At 41.5% G+C, this 11,443-nt stretch overlaps 1 long non-coding RNA gene across 1 annotated transcript in view; it reads left to right on the top strand.

The window, feature by feature from the left end:
- Positions 1 to 1,666: 1,666 nt before the first annotated feature.
- LOC112578423 overlaps positions 1,667 to 11,443 on the top strand; it is a 28,995-nt gene continuing 19,218 nt past the window's right edge. Inside the window, exon 1 of the long non-coding RNA XR_003102673.2 lies at positions 1,667 to 1,756. This is a non-coding gene — a long non-coding RNA (uncharacterized LOC112578423). The remainder of the gene's footprint in view (positions 1,757 to 11,443) is intronic.

Raw genomic sequence — 11,443 nt, 5'->3', positions numbered from 1 at the left:
GGATCAGTAGCAGCGTCGCCGGGTGACAACTATACTAGGAAATGAAATGTGAGACGCATCCACTCCACTGGACTCGTCCCATCTTTGATGGGCTTCGTCAGAGTGCTGGTTACCCAAGCATTATGGATAATGCAGTGAGTACGGTAGCGCATCTTCCTGGTGGAAAGGGGACTCCCATTTATTGGAAGTCATGAGGCAACCTAGTGAAAGGAGGTGTGAAATGAACACATTTGCCAAAGCCTCTCCAGGCTTAAGGTGTGCTTTTCTTCACCACACCTTCTTGGTGGTCCTTTCTTCTTCCTTCTTCCTCCTCTACCCCTACTTCTCTTCCTTGACTTCTTTCTCCTTCTACTCATTTACACATTCATTCATTCATTTAACAAATATCCATGAGTGAATGTCACTGCTGTGTCAGGCACTGTATTAGCTACAAATGCAAGGTGGTTCGGGGCATCCCAAGTGGCGCTAGTGGTAAACAACTCACCTATCAATGCAGGAGACATGTGACATGGGTTCGATCCCTGGGGTGGGAAGATCCCCTGGAGGAGGGCATGGCAACCCACTCCAGTATTCTTGCCTGGAGAATTCCATGGACAGAGGAGCCTGATGGGCTATGGTCCACAGGACTGCAAAAAGCTGTACATGACTGAAGCGACTTGATGCATAAGGTGGTTCACAAGATACTTGTTGTTACCGCTCCCTCCTAAAGCTTTCAGTGGATCAAGGAAAATATCAAGTAATATATTGTAACTATCAAGGTACAAAGAAAGAAGAAAGACAAAATGTGATAGAAGCCCTAATATAGTCTTCAGAAAGAAAAGGGCACTTGGAAGAGCTGACATCTAAGTTGAACTTTGATAGGAACACAGATAAACCAGATGATGTGGTGGGAGCAGGGAAGACTATTGCAGACAGAGGGAGATGCTGAAAATCCCCAAAGACGGAGGAAAATAGAGTGAGCATGAAAAGATGGATGGATGCTCAGAACTGAAAGAAATTCCACTTGGAAAGAGCAATGAGTGAGGGAGACCTGGGAAGGAGAGAGAAGCATCAGGTATAGAGTTGAAAATAACTGAACAGCACCAGATCCTGGTAAGGGGGAAAGGACAGTCTCCAATGTGACAAGAGAGGACACGGCCTTATCCAATAAAGGAACACTCTGACAGTGTGGCAGGAGGGAGGGAAGGAAGAAGGGTTTGTAGGTTTGGGGGTGGAAAGCTGAGGAAGCGTCTCTCCCGGGACTTAAAACATTTTTTCTGTTGAGTCATGAGTGAGCTCATTTGCCATGAGTGAGGGGGTTGAGAGTTGAAATAATTATGTGGCACACGGGAGCATGAGTCTGATTGGGAAATATACAAAAGTTACCAGGAAGTACTGACAGCCCGGGTGAGGTGATGACTGTAAGTTTTTAATGGTACCAATCTTCTCAGTGATGTAATTTTCTCCAGCAAGTCTTATCAAGCAGAATAATGGCATAGAAGTTGGATTCATCCAGGGATGATGACTTGCCAGGATGGTGTGATGAAAAGAACAGACACCAGAACCATTGGCAGGAGCATTGCTGAAATGATAGTCAAGGTAATTTACCACCAAAACCACGGAGGGGAAACTAGAAAAGGCTGGGGAAAAGGGAGTATGCAAAACAATCAGCTGATCAGAAAGCCAAGGTCACTGAGCAAGCAAACAGTTCTTGCTCCTTCCATTCTACCAGATGAGCCACAAAAAAGGACAGATCAACAAAGCAGCCATGATAGGGGTAAGTACTATGGAGAGAACTATAATATGGTGATGTGATACAGAGTGACAGGGTGACTGTTTCATATTGGTTAGTCAGGGTGTCTGGGGAGACAACATGTAAGCTGGAATCTCTATGACAAGAAACATCCATTATCAAAACATAACGGTTTTGATAATGAAGGGAAAGAACCATCCAAAAAGATGACAGAGCAAGTGCAAGTGCACTAAGATAGGAATGAGCTTGAGTGGAAAGAAGGTCACCACACTGTGGTGAGTGAACCAGGAGAAAATGCTAAAAATGAACCCAAGTGACAGTCCGCTCTAGCTAGAGTTTAACAGAAGAAAGAGAAGGAGCCCGCTCTAAGGAGGAAGGGAAATCTGCTTTGTTTTCAAAGACGACTATGGCTACTATGAATATGTATAGACTACAAACAGTGAGAGTCAGGAGATGACTGGTAATTGTTGGTAGTTACTTCAGGGATCCAGGGAAAAAATGAAGGTGCAATAGTCCAAAGTCTAATAATGCAAGGGGGAGAGCTGCAATCTGTTTTAATGGCTTGAATGTGGGGAATAAGTAAAGAAGAGTACAACCTTGGGATGGAGCAACAGAGGATAAGTGGGGTCATTTTCTAAGGATGGACGGCAAAGAAGAAACAAGTTTAAGGACAGAAATAAAGAACTGAGTGTGGGCAATATTAGGTTTGAGCTCTCTGTTGGGTCCCTGAATGGATATTAGTTATGCAGGAGGACACGCAAGTTGAAATTCTTGTCAGGAAAGAAGATTTGGAAATAATGGGCATAGAAATGTCAGAGGAGGTGATGAGAATAGCAAAAATAGTGGGAAGCTTAAGTGATGCTGAGTCTTGAGGACATGAACATGTTAGTGAAATAAGAGGCCATGTTTTGGGTGTTCCTATCACTTGCGCAGGCTGTAGAGCCAGCATGCTCCAGGGATAGTCAAGAGCTTAAGACCAAAAATTATGGCGACTCAGGAAGGACAAAATTGATGGAGAGTTCAGTGAGAGAGTTGAAGGAAAAAAAAACTGATTATAGAAATATGGAGTAGCTTGAAATTTAAACAGAGAATGAGAAAATCTGGAATATGGAGAGTGGTGGTTGGAGTTCTGACACTTCCTTAAATTCTTAGAGAATTTAGCTGCAGCTTTGAAGGCTGTTGACAAGTGCATCCTTTTCTTATTTGGCAGGGTCAGCAAGTTACACTTGGTCACATCCTACCCACCACTTGTTTTTATAGATAAAATCATTGCAGCAGCAGCATCCCTCTTTGTTGACATAATGCCTATGGCTGCTTTTGCACTCCCATACCAAAGGTGAACAGCTTTGACAAAGATCATCTGGCCCACAAAATCAAATTTATAGATTTGAAATATTTATTATCCAGCACTTTATGGAAAAGGTTTTCTGATTTCTAATCTATGGGGCTGTAGCATAGGGCCAATAACCAAGGAAATAAAATATAAGCCTTGTGGTCTGGGATGCAGAGGAGGTGGCTCCTGTGGCTTTTTGATGAGTGCTTTTGGATTTTTGAAGGAAGATTATGCACGTACTCATATAACCAAGACAAAACCTCATATAACATGGTGATAACCATAGTCAAGAAACAACCTAAGTGCCCATCAATGGATGATTGGCTTAAGAAGATGTAATGCATATATAAAATGGAATATTACTCAACCACAAAAAGAATGAAATATTGCCATTTGTAGCAACATGGATGAACCTAGAGAACATTATGCTTAGTGAAATAAGTCAGAGAGAGAAAAACAAGTACTATAGGACATCACTTATAAGCTGAATCTAAAATATAATACAAATGCATCTATGTACGAAACAGAAACAGACCCACAAACATAGAAAGCGAACTTATGGTTACCAAAAGAAAGAGGAGGGGAGGGATAAATTGGGAATATGGGATTAACAGATACAAGCTGCTAAACATTAAATAGATAAGCAACAAGGATTTACTATATAGAACAGGGGACTATATTCAATATCTTGCAATAAGCTATAACGAAAAAAAAATCTGAAAAAGAAAAAATATATATGCATATAACTGAATCACTTTGTTGTATACCTGGAACTCACACGATAATTTTTTAAAAATCATGATGATATATTGCACAGTACTTTCTATTACATACATCCTCAAATAAGCCCTGATCTTCCTCATCATCTACAGAGGAGGACAGGACCTGGCTTACTCTTCAAAGCAAACGTCTGCAAACATTGGTCTCAATGTCAACTGCATGAACACCCAGTTCCCTCTATTGTCAACTTAATCTTCTTGGTGCTCAGTTGAACACTTTCTAGGTCTTGGTCAGGTAAGAAGGATCTCAGAGCAAAGTTGTCTGAGATTCAATGCATTTCAGCTGTTTTCATTCATATGCACAAAACTATTGTCCAAAAGCAAAAACATGCTGCCCATGTGGCTGAGACGATAGAGCTTTTCAACACTAGTGTGACAAGATCTAGAAAGTGAGGCTGAAACGTGGGTGGGGTCACACACTCAAAAGGCTACAAACACTAGACAGGACTGCAGATGAACAGCCTGGAGCAGATGCTGCACTCTGGGCTGGAGTGGGTGTCGCGGCACGCTGAAGAAGCCCTGTCCTCTCCAAATGGAGCAGTTGCTACTCAACTCCAGCTTTGTAGTCATACAGGAACGAAAATCCAGCCAAGTAAACCGATTATTCAAAAGCAGTCATATATTTTGATTTTGGTGTTAAATTTCTCATTTCCCTTAAGCACAATTGTTGCCTCGTTGCCAAACAAAGCCTGTGTTGGGGTGCCAAACAAAACTCTTCAACTCTGATTCACACACTGCCAAGGGTAACCCGATTTTTAGACGGAGGAAGAGATAGAAGCCAATTAGCCTGTTCTTGATACAGAACTAAGACTTAAGCTTAAAAAACAGTCTTTGTTGCCCGTATGTGTGCAATACTCAAGCTCTCCAGCAGGAAACTACCAGGGTGTCAGAATCCCAAACCCCAGGTGGTTTAGGGTTCCTCTTCATAGCTTCCCTCTTGGACTTGGGCTACTGAACTCCATGCCTCTGTTCTAAGAGCCGGAAAGAGAAACATCAACTGGTACCCAGCATCCTCAAACCTTTGAAGTCCATCTGCTGTCATATTTTCAGGAGAAGGAATACAGAAAAAAAAAAGACAAGCCAAATCCTTCAGTAAGGTATTTGAGGTCCTCTATAATTGGATTTCAATAAATCTTTCAAACCCATCTTCAATTCTTCTGTACTCCACTCAATTAGAATGCTCACTGCATTCAAATATATTATGCAACCTCATTTCCAACTCAGCTTGCCTTTACCTACCTGAATCAAGTATTTTGTCATTTCTGTGACCTTTTCAACTGTACTGCTTGTTGCCTCTTATTTTGTACTGCTTGAAAACATAGCTTTTAATTTTTCCCAAGTATCTGATTTAGTTACCAGGCTGTGTCCTCCAAGAATAAGATGTCAAGACTAGATTAAATGTGCAAAGATATTTTATTGGGAGAAATGCCCGAGAGAGAGAACAGGGAGAAAACTGGAGAAGGCTGGGAGAACCATCCAAAAGCTGATCCCCAAGGAAAATGGGAAGAAAGTTCGGGTGAAATCATCCTAGATGGCTGTGCTGTCAAAGGAAGGTTCAGAAATACTCAAGAGAAGGTTATAAGCCAAAGGTAGAGCTGGTCCAGGAGTCCCATGTCTCCCAGGAACAGACCTGCCTCAGAATCTCAGCAAGACTAGGTCTCTCACTCAGAGGCTCAGCCTCTCTGCTCCTTGGCTGGGAGCAGCCTCTAGGAAGCATGGACTCAGTGCAAATGAGCAATAGTCCTCGGTCAATGATGCTCTGTGTAGTTGGAGAACCTGAGAGGTACATGCTTGTGACTGCCATTAAGGGCATAATAACATCTTTATGGGCTTTGCAGTGGTGCTAGTGGTAAGGAACCCACCTGTCAATGCAATAAATGCAAAAGATGTGGGTTCGGTTGCTGGGTCAGAAAGATCCCCTGGAGCAGGGCAGGGCAGTCCACTCCAGTATTCTTGCCTGAAGAATCTCATGAACAGAGGAGCCTGGAGGGCTATGGACCATAGGATTGCAAAGAGTGAGACATGACTGAAGCGACTTAGCACACACACATGCAATCTCTTTATAGATAGAATCTCCAACATAGTTTTTTCTCTTATACAGAAATTAAAAGAGTGCTATGGTCAATGAAGGCACACATATGTACATACATACATCTCTATGTTGAAAGAAATAAAGCATCAGATAATATATAAGCATTTAGGTTTAATGTATTTGTATGGTCTTAAAATGGACATATACTACAAGTATGGCTCTAGTCCCTCTATTTAAATAGTTGCTTTACTAATCTAAACATATCTATATTTTTCTATTTGTACTTGAGAAATCCATAAACAGGACAAGCAGCAGCAAGCATTATATCTGTAAGGGCCAAAAAGCTGCCCCAGTGGCTTGAATTATTCACATTTGTGACACCCAACATACCCCCAAGGAGCAATGGTAGCCCAAGGAGGCTAGCACTAATTTGAAATAATTCAGTAAAACACACAGTATGTTTTGAACATACATAATGTTGTAAATCTTCCTTCTTTTTTTTTTTTTTTGGTGTTGCTTATTTTTCACTTAATCAACATGTAGAGGTCATGACAATATCACTTAGTCTTACTGCATACTTCCCACACTTTCATTAAACTAATTATCTTGAAATGTAATTAGCTAATTACTGAGAAAGGTAGATAATGATAGTGAATGGAATGTAAGATAAGCATTCATGAACAACAGGATCCAAATATTCCAGTCAGGGAGAAGACATTCAGGGTTGGCTGAGAGACAAGGAATATTCAATAACCTTTTGATCAGTTGCACTTGAATCAGAGCTAACAATGCTACACTGTGTTATTGCAACTGGGTAGAAATCCAAGGCCTTGATTTTTAAATCCTAACAAAGCGCCTTTACATTTCAGTGATACTGAATGATGTACTAAAGTACCCTAGTTCAGAGTGATTGCAATTTGTCAACTGGACTCTGCAGTCTTTCTCTCTTTTTTTTTTTTTTTTTTGCCTTTTTAGAAAGTATTGTGCAGGAAAGATTTGCTTTCATTTGCAGCCATTGTCAAAGCAACATAATTTATTATAATTTATCATCATAAACAGAATTTATTATAATTAAATTACAGCATGTTTCTGAAGGGCCAATATTCTAAACTTTACATCGCTCACAATAAGGTAAAGGCATATGTGTTTGGAATTTTGAAAATAGATTTTTAATTAACTGGCTCTGGACCAGAGCATCTTTCAAATGAAAATACAATAGGGCATCTAAGTGGATAGGTTATTTACTCAGAATAATTAGATCCATGCTGTAGCAAGCCCTTTAAAATGTGGCTTTACCGTAGTATTTTCTAGTTAACTGAGTACAGTGAACTGGCTAATGCATGGCACCAGTTTAACATGTATCATGGTAAAATACCTGCATTATCCAATAGCCTCATCTGAGAAAAGCCACACCATGATCAAAACCAACCATGAGACCCTACCTCCTGTAATCAATGGATTCGTAATAGGAATAGTGAAACCTCCAAACTTACTATACGATGTGTTTATCATAATATCTCAGAGCAATTCACGTGCCCCAATTCCCCAGAATGTGAGCTCATTTCATAAAGACCAGACTGATGGTTGCCAAGGAAGAGGGTTTGGGGGGAGGGATGGTGGGAGGCTGGAGTTAGCAGATGTAAGCTTTTATATATAGAATAGACAAACAACAAGGTCCTACTCTAGAGCACAGAGAACTACATTCAATACCCTGTGATAAGCCATAATGGAAAAGAATATAAAAGAAGAATATATATGTATGTATGTATAACAGAGTCACTTTGATGTATAGCAGAAATTAACACAGCACTGTATATCAACTATAATTTAAAAAATGATTAAAGAATGTGAGCTCATTTGAGACAGAAGTTTAGCCTACCACACCTTGCTGCCAGCCCCCTGCCTAATAGCTAATAGCCCTCAACAGATATTAGTTGATTTAGAATGTAAAGGGTGCAGAAGAACACTAAGACTAATTTAATTCAACATATTATTTATTTATGCTGTACATGAAGCAGGCTACAAATGAAAGAGAAACTATAGGCATCATCCAGGAATGTAGAATCTTCTTTGAAAGTGAAGACAGTTATCCAGTTGTTCAGAATCATCAACCCCTAAATAAGGTGGCTTGTGAACTTCATGTGTTAGTGAGTGATATACACAGTGGATGCTGACGGAATTCAGAAAGGAGAAATTTGTGTAAGTTCAAGTGACCAGCAAGCACAAACACCCTAACTATGAAAAGCAAAGAAGAAAAGAGGGGGCATCGACTAGGTGGAATATGGTGAGTTACATATTCCAAGGGCAGTTGGGAAACAGGCTGTCTGGAGTGGCTGATTCACGGTGAGAACTAAAGAGATTAAGAGGGGAGAAGTGAGGTTGGAAATAACAGGTGAAAAGCCCTGAAGCCATTCTGAGAAGTTGAAAAGTGTCATGGAAAAAGCACTGAACTAGATCAGGAGATAGTGTCTAGGTTATCTCGCCCCCTAATAGCTCTGACATTGAGTAAAGACTCTGGCTTCAGTTTCCTCCTGCATAAAGTGAAGGAAGCCGAAAAACCAAAGGTCTTGGCAAGATAGAATTCTGAGAAGTTAGGAGCGCGGGACAACATGAGGAAAGAAAGGTTTGGGCAGGGTGTGTCTTTCCCAAAGAAACACAGAAACAGCCTTGCAGATGGCCGAGTAAAGGTTTGTAGTAGAAAACAGTCACCAGAGAATGGAGCTCTGGAATAAGGGGCTAGCAAAAGAAACAGAAATATAGGGGAAACTTAGAAGACAGAATCAGCCAGACTTGATAACCTGTAAGAAGCACTGACTCGAAAATAATGTCATTATTTTGAACTGAGGTGTCAGATATTAGAGTCTAATTAAAATAAATCTATATTAAGGGCAAAATCAATGTGAGAAAAATCAAATACAACTTTGCTTGGGTCCTGTCCACCCTAAATACCTCCAGCCCACTTCAGGAATTGCTGCTTAGTTTCATCCTTAATTTCTACCACAAGGAATCCTAGAGCTTGAACTTGCTAAGGACCCTTCAATATCCACTCCTAGATATCCCAGCTCATTTGAGGGCTTCCTTCTGTGTTGATTAGGGCTTCCTTGGTGGATCAGATGGTAAAGAATCTGCCTGCAATATGGGAAGACCCTGGTTTGATCCCTGGGTTGCCAAGATCCCCTGGAGAAGGGAATGGCAACCCACTTCAGTATTCTTGCCAGGGAAATCCCATGGACAGAGGAGCCTGGTGAGCTACAGTCCATGGGGTGGCAAAGAGTCAGATATGACTGAGCAACTAACACACTTTCCTGTGTTAATCACACCTGGCCTTCTTCCAGAGTAGTTCAGCTTCCCATACCACTTGCTGTTTTAAGTCTTTTTTTCTTATATCAATTCTCCATTCTCAAGTTATTACAATCTGACTGAAAAGGCTGTACCAGGAAAATGATATTAGTTTACCTGTGCATGCTCAGTTGCTCAGTCATATCCGACTCTTTGCGACCCCATGGACTATAGCCTGCCAGGCTTCTCTGTTCATGGGATCCTCCAGACAAGAAAACTGGAGTGTGTTGCCATGCCCTCCTCCAGGAGATCTTCCCCACTCAGGGACTGAATCCCAATCTTTTGTGTCTCCTGCATTGGCAGGCGGGTTTTTACCACTAGAGCCCATCCAATCTCTCTCCCACTTTCAACTCCTCTGACTTTGCTTCTGATCTCTAGTTCAGTTCAGTTTCAGCCACTCAGTTGTGTCCGACTCTGCAACCCCATGAACCGCAGCACGCCAGGCCTCCCTGTCCATCACCAGCTCCCGGAGTCCACCCAAACCTATGTCCATTGAGTTGGTGATGCCATCCAACCATCTCATCCTCTGCTGACCCCTTTTCCTCCTCCCCTCAGTCTTTCCCAGCATCAGGGTCTTTTCAAATGAGTCAGCTCTTCTCATCAAGTGGCCAAAATATTGGAGTTTCAGCTTCAACATCAGTCCTTCCAATGAACACCCAGGACTGATCTCCTTTAAAATGGACTGGTTGAATCTCCTTGCAGTCCAAGGGACTCTCAAGAGTCTTCTCCAACACCACAGTTCAAAAGCACCAATTCTTCCGTGCTCAGCTTTCTTTATGGTCCAACTCTCAGATCCATACATGACCACTGGAAAAACCATAGCCTTGACTAGACAGACATTTGTTGACAAAGTAAAGTCTCTGCTTTTTAATATGCTGTCTAGGTTGGTCATAACTTTGCTTCTAAGAAGTAAGCATCTTTTAATTTCATGGCTGAAATCACCATCTGCAGTGATTTTGGAGCCCAGAAAAATAAAGTCAGCCACTGTTTCCCCTGTTTCCCCATCTATTTGCCATGAAGTGATGGGACTGGATGCCATGATCTTATTTTTCTGAATGTTGAGCTTTAAGCCAACTTTTTCACTCTCCTCTTTCACTTTCATCAAGAGGCCCTTTAATTCCTCTTCACTTTTTCCATAAGGGTGGTGTCATCTGCATATCTGAGGTTATTGATATTTCTCCCAGCAATCTTGATTCCAGCTTGTGCTTCCTCCAGCCCAGAATTTCTCATGATGCACTCTGCATAGAAGTTAAATAAGCAGGGTGACAATATACAGCCTTGACATACTCCTTTTCCTATTTGGAACCAGTCTGTTGCTCCATGTCCAGTTCTAACTGTTGCTTCCTGACCTGCATATAGGTTTCTCAAGAGGCAGGTCAGGTGGTCTGGTATTCCCATCTTTTTCAGAATTTTCCAAAGTCTATTATGATCCACACAGTCAAAGGCTTTGGCATAGTCAATAAAGCAGAAATAGATGTTTTTCTGGAACTCTCTTGCTTTCTCGATGATCCAGCAGATGTTAGCAATTTGATCTCTAGTTCCTCTGCCTTTTCTAAAACCAACTTGAACATCTGGAATTTCACGGTTCACGTATTGCTGAAGCCTGGCTTGGAGAATTTTAAGCATTACTTTAGTAGCATGTGACATCTGGGTAACTGAAGCAGCTCAGTCAAAGGAGCACAGGTGGGAAAAAGAGGCAGACCCAAATTCAGCCTACCATATTCCTATGCTATTCAAAATACCTGCAGTTTCTAATGACTTTGTGAGTGGGCTTGCCTGATAGCTTAGTGGATGAAGAATCCACCTGCAATGCAGGAGACCCAGGTTAAATTCCTGGGTTGGAAAGATCTACTAGAGAACGTATAGGCTACCCACTCCAGTATTCTTGGGCTTCCCTTGTGGCTCAGCTGGTAAAGAATCCACCTGCAATGCAGGAGACCTGGGTTTGATCCCTGAGTTGGGAAGATCCTCTGGAGAAGCAAAAGGTTACCCACTCCAGCATTCTGGCCTGGAGAATTCTAACGACTGTATAGTCCATGGGGTTGCCAAGAGTTGGACACAACTGAGTGACTTTCACTTTCACTTTTAGTATTATATTTAAATCATCTGGTTTCTACTGAAGTTAAATATAGAACCATGATAGTTCTTGGTAAACTATTGGTTGTTCCATTGGATTCTATTAGTTTAAAAATATAGACTTGAGGGACTTCCCTGGTAGACCAGTGGTC

Source organism: Bubalus bubalis, chromosome 13, assembly GCF_019923935.1.
Source record: "Bubalus bubalis isolate 160015118507 breed Murrah chromosome 13, NDDB_SH_1, whole genome shotgun sequence".
In the NCBI taxonomy this organism is placed as follows: Eukaryota; Metazoa; Chordata; class Mammalia; order Artiodactyla; family Bovidae; genus Bubalus; species Bubalus bubalis.
This window is presented reverse-complemented; position numbering and strand designations above follow the sequence as displayed.